The 17083-nt window shown below is 45.2% G+C and overlaps 1 long non-coding RNA gene across 2 annotated transcripts in view; it reads right to left on the bottom strand.

Moving 5' to 3' along the window:
* LOC119238776 (uncharacterized) overlaps positions 1-17083 on the bottom strand; it is a 174511-nt gene that overhangs the window by 104965 nt on the left and 52463 nt on the right. For both annotated transcript variants that reach the window (XR_008549326.1, XR_005123658.2), the window contains one exon: positions 6683-6794. This is a non-coding gene — a long non-coding RNA (uncharacterized LOC119238776). The remainder of the gene's footprint in view (positions 1-6682; positions 6795-17083) is intronic.

The raw sequence follows: 17083 nt of genomic DNA, 5'->3' as shown, positions 1-17083 counted from the left end.
CCTCCAGCTGGTTCCTCACTGGCCTGGCATATGCCATGCCATCCCATCCCCTTGTCTTTGCTCATGCTGTTGCCCTGACCCAAAGCCACTTTCACTTTTTCCTGTCTATTCAAATTCTAGTCATTATTTAGGATTAAATTCCAGCTCCTCCATTAGGTCTCTCCTGAATTTCTAGAGTAGTGGATCTCAAACTTCAGCATGCATCAGACTCACAGAGAGGGTTCAGTACACACAGATCATCAGGCCCCACCCCTAGAATGCTGGATTCTGTTGGTGAAAATGTCTACAAAGGTCAAGCTGATGCTGCTGCTATTCTGGGGTCCCCACTTTGAGAGTTACTAGAGTGTATGTGGTCCCTCCAGACCATCAGGCATGGTCCTGGTAGTGGCACAAAAGTTTCTCTGACATTGGCATTTGGCCAAGACTTGTCTCCTTAGACAGAAAGTTCCATAAGGGCAGAAGCTCTGGGCTATTTCTCTATATCCCTCAAAACATCACTTGAGGAAAGACTCATCGAGTTCAAGCAAATGACTTCTAATGAAGTGATAGGCTAGCTGCTGTAGAGTTTCCTTCAATCTTTAGAGATATCTCCATTTGATAGGTGAGGAAGCTGAGGCTTAGAGAGGTGAAGTTACTGAAGGTCAAACAAATAACAAATATGATTTGAACCCAGGTTCATCCCCAGAGCCCAGACCAGTGCTTCCTAATTGGGTGATTTCAAAAATAAGGACTTGGTATGAAGGCAACTGTATTAAAAGCAAACTGGATGTTTTGTCATTGCCATGCTAAGGAATGTGGGCTTCCAGAAGAGTTACACCTTGGAAGGGAGAAAAATTGAGGCGATACACTCTCCATGGATTTAGAGATCCTTTAGTCTGGGGCAGAATACATGTGGTAAGTAAACTGCCATTTTATCCTGACTAAGAGTTGATCTGCACCTGATCTTTGGTGCAGTCTCAGAATCCTTCTCAGAGCCCCTGATTGACATTTCTCTGCCACAATGAAACAAGTTTGCCATATTATAGTCCAACTTCTCCATGCAGGTAAGAAAACTGAGGCCCTGAGAGAAACTGCAATCCATCCACATAGCAAAGTAGTGGTGTGTATTAGTTATCTCCTGCCGCATAACAAATGATCCCCAGACTCAGCAGTTTAACATAAACAACTATTGACTCACAGTTTCTGTGCAATACAAATTTGGAAGTGACTATTTGCTGAGTCTATCCTATGGTTGCAGCTGGGATGTTGGTAGCTGCAGCAGTCACCCAAGTCTTGATGGGGGCTGGAAGATGTGTTTCCAAGGAAGCTCACTCACTCCACTGTTGACCCAAGGCTCCAGTTCCCATCCCAGGAACCCCTGCATAGGCTGAGTGAGTGTCCTTATGACATAGCCTCCCACAATGCTGGCAAATAAGCAAGGGATCCCAGAGAGAGTAATGAGGGAGTTCAGAGGCCCTTTGTGGCCTGGTCTCTAAAGTCACAACTCATCACTTCAGCTGTATTCTATTTGCAAGAAAGGAGTCACTAGGGCCTCCCTGGTGGTGCAACGGTTGAGCGCTGGGTTGCGAAGCTGCCCGCAGCCTTTGCAGCACCGGTTCGATCCCCGGCCGCAGGGCGAGGGTCCCACATGACGTGCAGACCTCTCCTGCCGCCCACTGCTCCCCTCAGCAGTGTACTTCGGCCCTTCTGCCTGTTCTGCTCCCCGCTGTGGATCTGGTGAATTCTCTCACCCTCCCACGTTTCTGACTGTACCCAGTGCTTATATAAATAAATAAATCTTAAAAAAAAGAAAGAAAGAAAGGAGTCACTAAATCCAGTCTCTACTCATGGGGAGGGAAATCAGGTTCCATCACTTGAAGGGGAAAATATCAAAGAATTTATGGACACTACATGACAGAATAGCATCCAGAACTCATGTCCAATTTTTTTCAATTGTGAGATAAATCAATTAAACATACATCCACAGCATAAATCATGATCATAAAATCAACACCTGAGTAGTCACCGCCCAGGTTACTATATCTAGAATTTGATCAGCTCCAGAACTCATGTGTGTCCCATGCTGATTACAAATGCTTCCCCACTCCCCAGAAAATAATCACTATTCTGACTTCTGTGATTTTTGTTTCCTCATCCTTTTTATCATTTTACCAACTGTGAATCACTAAACAATATATTTCTTTTTCTCACTTTTGAACTTCACATTAATGGACACACACTGTAATGATTCTCTGTTGTCTCGCTTTCACTCAACATTATGTGTGTTTCATTTGTGTTTTTGCCAGGGAGCTGTATTTTGTATTTTGTTGTTGTTGTACTGTATTTTGGTTTTTTTTTTGTTGCCTTTAATAATTTCCTCCCTAAGGATGATTGTCATTGTGTTTGATAGTCTGCTTTCTCTTAGTATTTGCAAGGTATGACTCTCCCCAGCCATTTGGATTTAATCTTGTGCTCTATATGTCTTTTAAATGTTTTTAAATGTAGTCTGATAATCTTCAGTTTTTTAACTGGAACATTTATTCCACTTATACTTAATGTAACTGCTGATATATTTGGATTTATTTCTACATTATTTTGTGCTCTCTATTTGCTCCACCTTTCCCCTGCTTGTTCTTTTTTTTTTTTTTTACTCTCCCTTCTTGCCATTTTTGGATTAATGAACTATGGCTGACCATTCAGAACTGCTCCTTCAATTAGTGTGAAAGGTATGTTTTGTTTCTTTTCTTTCGATAGTTAACCTAGAAATTATCACAACATGTATTCAAACATTGTAGTAACTAACATTAATCAATAGTGCCATCCTCCACCTAGACCATACAAGGGGCTGAGAACACTTTAAATCCACTTAACCTCTGACTTCCATGTTGGTGTTTTCATATTTAAAATTTTTTCTTTAAATTCCACATAACACTATTATTACAGCTTAAAGTAGTCAATGTTTATTTAGTCTTGCTGTATAGTAAGCAGTTTCTGTGTTCTTCACTTATTTACATACTTCAGTTCCTTGGCCTGGGGTCACTTTCTCTCCCGTTAGCATTGCCAGTTAGGGAGGCGCTGTTAGTGGCATTTTTTCTTCTTCTTCTTTTTATATATAAGAACTTTAATTTTACTTCAATCTTGTAGACATTTTCTCTGTCTACAAAATTTTAGGTCGGTGGTTTTTTGTTTTTTGTTTTTTTTTTAAAGATTTATTTGTTTATTTATACATGCACTGGGTACAGTCAGAAGCGCAGGAGGGTGAGAGAATTCACCAGAGTCAGAGCGGGGAACAGAGCAGGCAGATCAATGAAATACACTGCTGAGGGGAGAAGTGGGTGGCAGGAGAGTTCTGCATGCCATGTGGGACCCTCGCCCACTGGCCAGGGATTGAACCGGCTCTGTAGAGGCTGCGGGCAGCTTCGCAGCCCAGCACTCAACCTCTGAGCCACCGGGAAGGCCCTCAGTGGTTATTTTTAATCAACACCTGCTAACATATTCTACCATCTCCCAGCTCCCACTGCTCCTGTCGAAAGTCAGCAGCAAATCTGGATTCTCCTTTTTGTAACCTGATTGTAACCTGTTTTTCCCCTGCCTCTGGCAGCTTTAAAGAATCTTTTCTATGACATTAGTGTTCTCCAGTTTCTAGATTTTGATGAATGTGTGTTTGTGAATTTTATTAATTTAACCTTCATGGGATTTTTTGAGCTTCTTAAAATGATGGATCAATATTTTTCTTCAAGTCTGAAAATTCTTAGTCAGTATTTCTTAAATGACTGCATCAGCCCAATTCTCACTCTTTTCCTTCTGAAACTGATTTCATGTATATAAGATCTTTTAATTTTATTTCCTATACCTCTTCTCTTTCACATTCCCCACCTCTTTTTCTATGTTTACTATACTCATCTATTTCCCTGATTCTCTCATCAGTTGTCTTATCTGCTGTTATACACATCTATTGAGGTTTACTTCAATTATTATGTTTTCATGTCCAGATATAATATTTTCTTCTTTTTAGAAACTATTAAGCTCCCTTCCTGCCTCATTTTCCTGTTCACTGCAGATATTATCTACCTTGCCTTTTTACTTCTTTCAAATAGTAAGCATCATTATATTTTATATTTTATAATTCCAACATCTGAAATCTTGTAAATCTGTTTCTGACAACTATTGTTTCTGCTGGTTCTTATTCCTGGAGCCTTATTTCCTTGGTTATTTTTATCTGAGTTATTAATTTTCCTTGGAAATTTATTTTTGGTAATTCTTTGAGGTCTGGGATAAAAAGATCTGTGTTTGCTTCTGCCAGGTGCCTTAAAGGCATTACCAGACCAAGACTACTTTGAATTAAGTTCATGGCTATGTTTATTCTGATCATTCCAGAGATGTAGATTTGAGTTGCAAATCCCTTTTCATGAGTGGCTCTTTCCCCCTCTGCTCTGCTCAAAAACAAGAGAACTTTTCCTATAGTTCCTAGGTGTGGAAGGGGGTAAGGCCATCTTCCTCTGGTTCACACTTACCCTGAGATCTCTGTTTGGAGTCCCGCCTTCATGAATTAGGAAGTCCTATTAGATTCCCCAGGTTTTACTGTCCTGGGTTTTATCTCTAAAACTTTCAATGTCAAAACTTCAGCTCAAGTTTGAAGGCTAAGCATGCCCAGGGACACAAGTAGCTTCAGTTCCTGCTTTCACTTAGCCTTGGCCTTATGGCTTTCAACTATCTTGTCAGCTTTCTAATGCTTTTAAGAAAATTTTTATTCATCATTTCTATTTTTTTCTGCCATAAGGGTTGTTCTAAATAATCCAAACTGCCATATTACTGGAAATAGAAATATATCCTGTGCTTTTCCCACAAGTTTCTCAATTGGAAAAACCAAAACTTCTCTTTCACATTCCCCACCTCTTTTTCTATGTTTACTATACTCATCTATTTCCCTGATTCTCTCATCAGTTGTCTTATAGTCCAATTCATTGAGTGTTGGGGGTGATGGGGTGGTGGCCATTAGGCAAAAGTCCTACTGAAGGCAGTGGGGTTGCCTTACCCACTGAGCATGAGCCTTGCCTGTGTACCTGGGCAGGTACATGCTAACTTGTCTGTGTTCTCCAGGAAGGATTGTCTTGACTCTCACTGTTTTACAAGATCCTTTAAGCAGAAGGATGACATGGTCAGATGTCAATCCATAAAGAAGGCCACGGGTGACTGTGTAGAGAGGTATTGGAGATAGAGCAGATCTGGGCAGAGCAGTTCCCAGGTGTTGCAGTAGACAGGGAAGGAGATAATGGCAGCTTGGACTGGGGCCAGGGAGGGGAGAGATGTGGAAGACTGATCAATATTAGGAGGTGGGGCCTCCCTGGTGGAGTAAGGGGTTAAGACGCAGCCTATGAAGCTGTCCGCAGCCACTGAAGCATAAGTCCCATCCCCAGCCAGGGAGCAACACACATGGCGCAGCAGACCTCTCCTGTCTCACCCACTGCTCCCCTCAGCAGTGTATTTCAGTTGCTCCAGCTGTTCTGTTCCCTGCTCTGTCTCTGGTGAATCCTCTCACCCCCCACACCTCTGGCTTACACACCAGTTCTTGTATGCATAAATAAATCTTTAAAAGAAATTAGGAGGTGGCATTAACAAGCATCCAGCTATTGGCATTATCACTCCAGATGGCAGATTTTAAGAGGTGTAGCTCTTCTTAAGGTTCAGTTGGCATGAATGGCTGGGAGGCAACTGAATTCCAAAAAATGAGTCCTGTGACCACCCTGGAAATTGTGGCCTGGTGAGAGATGATTGTGAGACCCTTTGGGTAAGGGATTCAAAGCCCTTCCTTAAACAGCATGTCTGATTGACAAACACAAAGGTGGTGAGGGGCCCGGGTGTCCCACCCTCCCCAGTGAGGAGGGACCTCTCTGCATTATGACTCCCCTGAACATAGTCATCTTGTTTACAGGGTAACCTCCCAACCTCAGTTAAAGAGGATTACAAAAAGGAAGCAAGAGGAGGCAAAAATAAAGAATAGCCTCAGATAATAGAAGAAGGACAAAGACTAATAAAAGATAAATTAGCATGAATTCGGAGGCTGAGGACTGGGCTTAGGTCTCTAAGTTTCCAGAATGCAGGAGGAAGCAGAAATGAAAGCTGTTCACCAGGGCTGCTGGGGGAGGGGGTACTGCCACCCACCAACACCCCAGGCCAGACTGTCCATATTAGTCACTCTACTTATAAGGAAATCCAGTTGCAGGCTGCAGCCTCAGAAGTACCCCAGAACAGCCTTCTCCAGCTTTTCACTGTCTTCCTGAACATCCTTCCTTCCGCTCCTTACGACGCAGGTCTTTATCCCTTCTCCCACCCCCACCCTCAGCATGGAGTTGCCAAGATACTGCTCAGTGTATGTGTGAGGTGCCATCAATTCATTTGCACAAATTCATTTAATCCTCATGACCAGGGATTAATCCATTAGCCCAGTTTATAGACGGGCAAACTGAGGCTGAGAGCACTGAAACAACCTGTCCAAGGTCACCCGGGGGGGAGGAGCCGAGCTGAGATTTAGACTCAGGAATTCTATCTCCAACAGGGCGAGGTTCATCATTCTGCTATGAGGGAGTAACCCTGTACCCCACAGCCCAATGGGTGGAGGTATGTTTTGAGGAGAAGGTTACCTTGAGGTGCATGGAATGAGGCACCATAGTGTATATCAAAGGCATGGATGGGGTGACCTTACCTCATTGTTGGAGGGTGGGGATCCATTCATCCAAGGTGTTGGTTCATCCCTGTGGGTCTCCTCTGCACTGGTACTGGGCCAAACAGAATCTTCTACGACCAGAGAGTGGTCCCTTTAGGACAAAGCCAAGAAAGAAACAGTCAAGGGGCTGGTATCCTCTGGAAAAGGTGGAAATTTACCAGTGGGGATGGAACCTCAGACCCAGAGGACCAGACACTCTTTTAGGAGGCCCTGCCCCATCCAGTCCATTCTTCTCACCAGCTTCATCCCCGGGGTCTTCTGAGACACAGTCCTGATGGAGTGGCCCCACAGCTCTGAGTCCTTAGCAACTCCCAGCACTTGGGACGTGTCCAGATCAACTTCTATGGCCCTATTCTCCATCCAGCCTCTCCTCAGGGCTCCACCAGACCCAGCACTGTCTGGATGGCTAGGGCCCCCTCATTAGGACTAATAGGACCCCACAGTTGTGTCTCAGTCCTGGCCAGCAGATCAAATCCTGGTTCTTGCCAGACCAAGTTCCCTCTGTTTAAGGGCAAATGTCTGGCTGTGCCTGCTGCTTCCACTTGTAATCATCCCCTGTGAACCCAGGAGGACACTTCCGCTCCATCCTGTATGGATGTGGGCCTGGCCACTGGCTCCTGCAGACAGAGCTAGTGCTTTGCTTTTCCATGAATTCTCCTTTCTGCCTTCGCTAGATCGTCACAACTTCCTCCCTTTCTGAGTGGACTCACTCTCTTTCTGGGCTCCCCGGGTGGGGTGCTGCAGGGTCTCCAAATAGTAGTCCCCTAAGAGGGTCCATCCCTTCCCCTCTCCTTGCTAGTCCTCTCATTTATAACCTTTGACCTGGTGAGGCCTGCAAGGTCATGCCAACCCTGGCTTTGGGGTCCTCTCTTTAGGGAGAACAGATGAAAAACAGGCAAGGAACTCTGGAAAAGAGCCTGGTGGGCTGTGGAAACTAAGTCTGGTATTGGCATGCATTCAGCAAACAGTGCTCCATGCCAGGTAGTCAGTGGACATTGGGTGGGAACCAGCAGATGAGGGCTTTCCCCTACTGGAGCATATGGCATAGGGGAGGGGCTGAGGGGCTGCTGAGACACTGAACAATTACAAGCAGGATGCAGACACTTGGGGGCTGGGACCACATCACTCCTTCCTGAGCCTCAGTCCTTCATCTGTAAAATGGGAACACTATTGCCCATCTCCCAGAGCAGGTGGGATGATCGAAGGACACACCACACAGAAAATCTCCCACATGCTGAGCTGCAGCATTTTCCAAAACTAAGGGTTGAGTTGCAAGAATGGGTTTTCAAAAAAATTGGTGAGTCATGAATACTTTCTTTTACAAAAATATAAATAGAGACATTATATGAACCATATGTAATAATGGTATTAGTTTGTAAAACTTCTACTTTAGGGCTGTGTATGTATATGATGGGTCCTGTAGAGAAATATTCTTATTTTACCACAAGACAGCCACCAAGAAGTTTGAAGGTCATTGACCTAATGGTTCAGAACAGGACTTTAGAGTCACCCAGATTTAGTTCAAATTCCAGTTCCACAACTTATCACACTTGTGACACGGACACGTCCCCTCCCCTCAGAGTCCCCCCAGCTGCTGTGAAGACTGATGAAACAGAGCTTGTGAGCAAGCTGCTCGTGTTATTACTGATTGTGTTATATATAGCAGGACCCCAAGTGTCAGCTAATTGTCTCTGACCTAAAAACATGACAAGTAATATGAAGATATTATTGTTGTTGCTGGATTTTTCTCTATCAATAGTGTACCAGGCACCAACCTTATTTAATCCTCACAGCAGCTATGAGGTAAATTCTATCACTATTCCCATTGTACAGCTGAGCAAACTGAGGTAATGGAAGGCTGAAATTCAGAGTCCACTCACAGTTGAAGCACCCAAGCTCAGACTCCTGCCCAGCACTGATAGCATCCGTGCTCTGATTCGGGGCTTCCTTTAGCCTCAAGGACTCCAGTGACTCCATTTTTGAGCTTTCTGGGCTAACCTTAGCTGCTGGCCCAAATTCCCCACTGTACCGCCCACTGCTGCCCTGGACTGATGGCTCCGCCCCAGTTTCCTGAGGGCACTAGCCTTCCTCTTGCTTTCCACACTCCAGCTGTTTCTTAGAACTTCTGCCCCTCCAGTTTCCCAGGGCTGCCCTGAGTGCTGGTGGCAGTCAGTGGGGTTCTGGGGAAGCCTGGTCTTTGAGGCTGGGGCCAAGCCTGTGGCCCAGGCCTGTGGCCCATGGCCCTGCCAGCCTCTGCTCCAACCCTATGTGATCAGTAGGATGGGACTCAGTTCCTGGCAATCTCCAGGACTAAGAAAGCACCTCAAAAGGGGGTTGTCCCCCTGGCATCCCAACTCTTGCGATGAACCCCCACCCGGAAGTGGAGAGCCAGTGCAAAGGCCCTAGGGGAGACCCGAGGTGCCCACACGCTGAAGCGGAAGCACAGACGCCTACCAGTGCAGTGTCAGCCACAGGCTCTCGCCACATCCATCATCCAGTCCTTAAGACATATTAAAATGGATTTAAAAAGACATTTTGCATTTTCTCTCCTTAACACCCACATTATTGCCACACATCGGCTTTTGTTTTAATTAAAATCGGTTTTGAAATCCTCCATGAAACTTCAGTGGGATTGTTAAAGGCGGCAATTTCCTTATCGGCAGTGCGTCCCCACAACATACTGTAATAGTTATTTTGCAACAAAGCACAAGTCTTATTAATTTAGCTCAATCAAATCAGCACCACGTTAATTTATGGGGCTGTAAAAATCTGGCAGTGCTGCTCTAGATCAAGGAACTTAGGGCAGGCAAGACACCAAGTGGGATGTTTATTTTGTACAATGGTCCCTAACTGCATTTCTGTGATTTAAAAGCTTTCCGAGGCGTGCGATGATAATATTACATGCATATAGAATTGTGTGTTTGCTATGCCTCATTACTCCCCACAGAGACCCAAAATCATTTGGTATTCAACTCCTACCTAAAATATTTCCTTTTACATACAAATATTTTTTCTGCTTTAAATGGCTTCTCTATGTTAAATTTTTTTTTCCGGGGCTGTGAAGCAAAATCGTTTCCTATGTGGGATTCTATTTTAGTGCAGTATTGATCTTTAGTGGTGGTTACTAAGTGGGTAGTTGGCTTTTCCCCTTCTTTTCTTCTGGCCAATCCCTCCAAATGCGAAGCAGGTGAAGGTTTCCTTGGGGTTGATTTGCACATTTGCCCTTATTCCCCGCCCTTTCAGATTCCTGCTTCCTGGTTTACTTTTACTGATGAGTTCTGCAGCAGCTAGAAATGCTTCTCTCTCACTCACATCTTAATAACAAAGCTTCGCAATAATGATCGTAATGATTTACCAGGAGATGCAGCTCAGTAGCCAGTGAAAGACTGGAAAGGCAGTGTGAGTGGGCAGTGAGGAGATGGAGGGTGAGAGAGAGCAAGGGACCTGCCCACAGTCACACAGCAAAGGGGCGTGGAGTCTGGGACTCAGCTGGATCCTCTGAGCCCTCATTTTCTCATTATTAGAATGAGGACCGTAAGAATTGGAGGGAAGTCATTCATATGAATAGCCCAGCACGAGACTAGGCATAGAGTGAGTCCCCAGTCATGTTAGATGTAGATATCAAGGCTAGACCCGGTTTTCCAAGCACCTGACTCTGAATTGCAAAGCTGACCACATTCAGGTGCAAGCAAGGGCAACCGACATTCAAATGCTTACCCTGGGGAGCTGCTGTCAGGGTACAAAATGCTTGCCACTGCCCAGGAGGGGGGCATGCCTGCTCTGGGGACAGACTGGGCACTGAAACAGGATGTATTTATTAACTAATGGCCTCAAGACAACCTCTCTCAAGACAGAGAGGCATAAAACCCCATTTAATGGATGAAAAAAACCAAGGCTAGCAAAAGTTTCAATGACTGCTATGATGTCGGACAGCTGACAGCAGAAGGGTGATTCTAACTCCAGGACTATGGAATCCTTGCCAGTGTCCCTTCTAGTGCACTGGCACCTCTGATGCCCTGGCCAGTCTGCAGGAGCCTAGGGAGATGGTGACTGAGGTTTGGGTAAAAAGTGTGTTTCCTGTTGGTGGTATAAGCAGTTGATGTGATGGCAATGGGGGTGTGGGGGGTCAGAAGGCACCCCTTGCTCCCTTCGTGACTCTGGCTACATCTTAGAGAGAGCTGTCCTCTAAGTTAAGTCTTGTCTTTTTCCCATATATGTATTTATTTATGGTGGCTTTGCCACACCATACGCAACCCACACTATCATTGAACATCCTTCTCCACGCTGTTGTTGAGAATGAAGTTCTGGTTAGTCTGGAGAGCAGGAAAGCTCTCAGTTCTTGCCAAGGACTTTGTGTTGGGCATGGAGATTCTGATGTGTGACTCCCAGATGCCACCCCATCTCTAGTTACAATGCCATGGCACACACTAACTTCAGAGGCAGTCCACACCATTGTCAGACCAAGGTCTTGTTTCAAATCCACCATTTCTTGTGTGGAACCCAAACCACCATCTTCAGTCAAGCATTGTCACATCATAAAGAGTGGCCAGGCATCCTTTCTGATCTGCCTGGCGAGGGTGGGTGTGACAGGTAGATCAAGCACCAGCTCAAAGTCATATAGGTTAGTTGAGGCCAAAGCTATGTCTCCAAGGATCTCAGCAAGCAAGTGCCATCTCCTAGCAAGGTGGAGAAGCAGAGATGAATTTATTGGCCATGAAAGGCCAGGGAAGGGGTGCTCAGGGCCTAGGGCAGATGTGTTTGTTGCGGTGCTTGGCCTGGAGGTCTCCAGAGAGGAAAGGAGCCAGAAAGTCACAGTCAAGGCGCTCAGTTTTAAGCAAATCCAAACCCTTGGCTAAGCTCCAGAAAAAGACCATTAAAATGGGACGGTGTGGTGTAAGCTGAGGGAGTCTGCTGGATGAAGTTTCAGACGAGGCTCATGTCTATGCAATGACATCGAGACCAAAAGCTTCACTTTTGACTTACTTTGTCAAGTAGTTTTAGAAACCGTGTGCCCAGCAAGGGGGGTGGGGGTGGGGGGAGGGTTTGAAAGGAAAAGGAAGCAGAAAGCATTCTCAATACAGGCCCTGTCCTCATAGAGCATGCCAATGGCCACAAGTCCGCAGGCTCAGAGTCCACCCTTTGTCCTGGTGAGAGAGTTAGTCCCCAGTTCCTGCCATATTTGGTGTCTCTTTATTGGAGTGTGTGCTGACTTGGGCGGCTGGGTCCAGGAGGAAATGGAAATGTTCACAGAGGAGGCTGTTCTTTGGACGTCCCAGTTCAGTCTCTGCAAGCAGGAACATGGCTGGACCGCGCTCAAAGACATCAGTTAGGACAGAAAAAAGGCCAGGCAGCCACATGGTTGTTTCCAAAATGGCTCCTCTCAGACAAAGCCACAGCCAGTCACAGAGTGCCTGTGTGTGACGAGGAGGAGGCCCTCTCTTGGGGCAGACACATACCCTGGGGCCCAAACTGCCACATGGATCCCAGGATGGGCTGCAGCCTTCACAGCCCCCCAGGGTCAGGCACGCCTGTATAGGGATCAACCTGTACCCCTGTAGTCAGTGGCTCTGCCCCAGATCCCAACAGCACAGCCAAAGCCCCCAGACCCTATTCAGTCATTTTTTGGTGAAAGAATCCAGGCCTAGATCCGCCCTAGACAGATGGATCACCCCAGGTCTAAGCCAAGACTCCCCCCATCAAAGATGAAGGCGGCTGTGGTCTAACACGCCCCCCTACACAATCATCTTCTCAGAAACATCACCCCATCCATGACCTCCTCCGTCGCTCACCAGTGCCTTCATGGAGAGACGGGGAGTCATGGCAGGGGGTGGGGGACAGACCCCCAAAAGCCCTCTCCTCAGTCCTTGATAAGCCTTCTCTCTTCTTGCTGCTCTTTAAGAAGGCTTTCCAAAGAAGAGGAACCTTCCGTGGTAGCAGATGGCGGATAAGTAGGAATGGTAAATAGTTTTAATTACTGCATAATGTAAGTGAGACAATAAAGGGGAGACAGTGGAAGCAAGCTGCTGCCGCCGAGGCCCTGAAACTGTTGTGGGGCCCAATTTGTCTGACATGTGCTGTTCTCAGTCTTGGGAGGGCTTTAAAGAGAACGCCGAAAATATTAATTGCCCGCCTCACTGGCCCATCCATCTTCACAACCGAGTAACACGCTTTTTTAATTTCAGGGGAATCGTTTTCAAATGGGAATCATGCAAATGAGTATTTTAGCTATTCATTTGTTTTACTGCGAGCGCTTTGTGAGCAAATGGCCTACAGCTTGCAATGAATTAAAAGACATGGGCACTGGAGACCGATTTTTAATACAAAGTCTTGACTCGGAGACGACCCCGACCAGCAGCACAGAAAATGTTGGCATAGCAACTTTGGGCATTTTCATGCAAATTGGCTTCTATATAGATGATACGAATGCAATGTTTTCCTTCAACTAATCATCATAAAATTAGTTTCACTATATTTAAATGCCTCCACTTAATGCATTATATCCATATGCATGAAATTGCCTCCGCTAATGCAGTACATAAAATGCCAAAGATACAATGAATAGCCAAATTGCAAGCAGTTATGTTATCTCCATAAAAACGACTCCCCTCCCCCTTTTTTTTTTTTTTTGAGTGTGGGTGTTATTGAATGTGTGGGTGCCAAAGGCATCTATCACAAATTGCTATTAACACACAGACACACACACAGACACACACACACACACACAGAGATCCAAAGTCCTCTTCAGTTAAGTAACGTTAAGGTTGTAGCACAGTCTAACAAAAGCCAGGCAAGAACTGGACTGGCTGCTCCCACCCGTGCTGGCCAACCTCTCCTCACACAGCCAGAGTCTGCAGCCAAAGAGCACTTGCTTGGCCTCAGAGTTAGCTCCAACAGGGGGTGGTTTCAAACACACACGCCTAGTACTCACTGAATCGGGAGGCCCAAGAAGGATACGTCTGCAGTAATCTTGGGATCAAGAAACCAACTGGAAATCTCTAAAGGTTGTTGGTGAGAACAGTCCCCAGAGACTGGACCCGGCAGCCTAGAGAGAAGAAAACTATGGAGGAACTTGATGGAAAGTCAGTAACTGAGAGGACTGGAGAGGAAGGAAGCCAATGTCTACAGGAGCCCTGCTTTCTGGGTACAAAGACTGGCACAGCATGCCTTCCACCACATGTCATCTTCACAACTGCGAAAGCATCAATGTGATCATTGCTGGTCTTGTGGACTATGAAGTGATTCTCAAAGAAATCAAGGAACATGTTCAAGGTCATATACCAGTAGGCAGCAGAGGAAGGACTTAACTAAGGTCTCTTCTGATGTTAAAGCCACACTTCCTCTGTGCCAGGTTGCCCCCTGCAGGTGACATTGAGTAATGGCAGGAATGGCCAAGAGTTGCTCAGCCTCCAGCAAGGCAGGGGCTGTTAGGGTAGGACATAAACGCTTCCTGAGTCTTTCCTTCAACATTCAGGTTTGATTCTCCTTTTGTAACTGGTGAGTCCTCAAAATGGATCCCCAATTCCCCCAGGGTAAAAAAGATTAAGTTTCACAGGAATAGAGAACAGAGTTCCCCAACTCACTACCTAGGCCTCAACTTCCTCCACAGTTATAGGAGTTCTTCTGCCCCAGCCTTGGCGGATTTGAAATTTGGCCCACTGACAGTATTTGTGTCCAGACTGGGGGTTGTAAGGGAGAGAAACAAGGGATGAGACTGGAAAAATGCAAGCCCTTCCTTTCCACCTGCAGATGGAGTCGCACCTGGGGAGCTCTCCAATTCTCATTCCTTGGAAAACTTCCTATTTCACTTAACTAGGGGTGGCATTTCCTCAAAAAAAAAAAAAAAAAAAAAAAAAAAGGCAAGAGATAGTATGTATGCTGTTTCTCAAAAAATTACAAATAGAATTACCATTTAGTCCAGCAATTTCACTTCTGGGTATACACCAAAAAGAAGTGAAAGCAGGAACTCGAACAGATAGGTGTCCACTGGCTTCACAGAAGCATTATTTACAACAGCTAAGAGATAGGCGATATTGAAGTGTTCACTGAGGGATGGCTGGATAAACAAAATGTGGTTAACACATTCAGTGGACTATTATTCAGTCCTAAAAAGGAAGGAAATTCTGCCATGTGTTACAACATAGATGAAGTTTGAAGACATTATGCAAAGTAAAATGAATCAGTAACAAAAAACAAACACTAAGATTCTACTTATAGGAGGTACCTAGAATAGTCAGATTCCTAGAGCAGAAAGTAGAGCAGTGATTGCCAGGGGCTGAGGAGAGGGGGCAGGGGAGTTCACATTTAATAGGTCAGTTTTAATTTGGGAAGATGAGAGTTCAGGAGATGAGGGAGGTGATGGATGCACTACAGTATGAATCTGCTTCCTGCTGCTCAACTGGACACTTAGAAATGGTTAGGGTGATAACATGCTATGTTCCATATATTTTACTACAATTAAAAATTTAAAAATAAAGATTGCATTTGGTGGGAAGGTATCTTCCCTAAGACCCCAAGCATGTCACAGAACTCAAGGGACAAACTCTCTGGGCAGCATGCTGCAGAGGTGAGAACTTCTGATCCCTCAGGCTTGTTCACCTCTAGCCAATCTTCTCTGCTTTCAATACAGGCTTGTTGAATTAAATTAACTGGTAAAGTGAGAGACCCCTGATAGTGACAGGATTAGTGGAGGTCTAAGAGATAGGCCAGTAAATCCTTCACCCTCCTGAAGGTGGTCCATTTTCATTTCCTTCTAATTTTCATCCTCTTTATCTTTACCTTGTCTGGACAACCCCCTCCCATCTATCCCCAAAATACCAATTATCCTATTAAATTTCTGCCTTTTGGCCTTGTTTATGCTTCCGTGTCTTTACAAATACTAAAGCAAGTTGGTGCACTCTTGCAAATTGGATGATTTAGCCTATGCTCTTTATCCTTATCAAGGCTAGGCCCAAACATAGGTCCTGTGAGTCCAACAGGAACCACCAGGTGGCATGTTGTAGAAAACCCAACCTATGTCCATTATGGCAAATGCCCCCTCTGGTGGATGCACTGAGATTTGCAGGCACAGTGCATACGGGCAATTTAGTAAGACTTCAGGGAACACATCCGTATTAAAAAACCACCCCCTTTCAGTGACTGCAATGGCTCATGAAGGTGCACCACAGCTCATGCTGCTGTCATGTTCTCTTGTACTTTTAGCTTCCAGAAAAGCCAGGACTGGTTATGTCTTCTTGGGTATAACTTGCCTCTATAAAATGTTCCAGTTCATCTGTTTTTACTACCTTTTCCAGATTTGGTTTTTAAACTATCTCCTGGAAAACCTCTTGTGGCTTTGTTCCAAGTACACCTGTCCTACACAGCTTCCTTTGCTAGTTCCTTCCATATCTGCACCCCGTGCTGCTACAATAGAGCAAAGTCATCCTTAACTGCAAAGTTGTTGACTCTCTTTGTAGGACACTCTTTTGTAACTGATAGTATCCTCCTAGTTTATAAAGAGTTAGAATAAAGGAATGGTGATTACTAGGTATTAGTGGGGATGCACCAAGAAAAGTTGTGCTAACACTCACCTGGCAGCCCTTCTGATGGGAGGCTTTAGACAAGACTGCATGATGATCTCTGCTAAGCATGTTGTAAGTCACCCATGTTGCCTTGTGAACCAAATGGAGAAATGGGGCCAGATAGGAATTTTAGAGGTGCAGAGTCATAGCTAGGTAATCAACCCCCCACAAAGATGGAGTGAGTGGAGGGCTCTGGTGAAATGTTATAGGGCCCTTCTTATCTCTGTTCTAATCTGCACTTTCCTGCCTAAATGAAGACCCTCAAAGCAGACTTTCCGCATCTCCAAGAATGAAGGAAGCTACTTGAGTGACAAAATATAGATTGGAAAAGTACTGAATAGGCTACCAAAAATAGGATGAATGCAGTAAGGTGAAATTTAACAGATAAAAGAATGCAACATCTCCCATTTACATTCTAGCAATTAACTGGCTGAGCACAGGGTTGTGGGGAGCACAGGGGAGGGGGGCACATTTGGCTTGACAGCAGGTCTTTGTTATAATCCCCTATGTTTTGGTAACCCATAAACTGATAGCAAACTAAAGCTGCTCAAGGAACAAATACAGCCTAGACAGTATTAAGGCCCCAGCATGGGGTAAAGATGGTAGTGGTGCGGGGCCCACAGAGGACTCCAGGATAAGGGACCAAGATGGTCAGGATGACACAGTCACTGGATATGAGAAATGCTTGAGCTACAGAAAGAAACATGGGCAAATCCAGTGCCCAGTGGAAAACACTGAGGGGAGGGACTACATCCTACTCACTTTTATATTCACAATATCTACTCTCATGCCTGCTAGATTAGGTGTCAGTGACATCTGTTGA

This window comes from Talpa occidentalis, unplaced genomic scaffold, assembly GCF_014898055.3.
Source record: "Talpa occidentalis isolate TD23 unplaced genomic scaffold, MPIMG_talOcc4v2.1 talOcc4.11, whole genome shotgun sequence".
Lineage (NCBI taxonomy): Eukaryota > Metazoa > Chordata > Mammalia > Eulipotyphla > Talpidae > Talpa > Talpa occidentalis.
The sequence above is the reverse complement of the archived record's forward strand: the minus strand, read 5'-3'. Positions and strand labels throughout refer to the sequence as shown.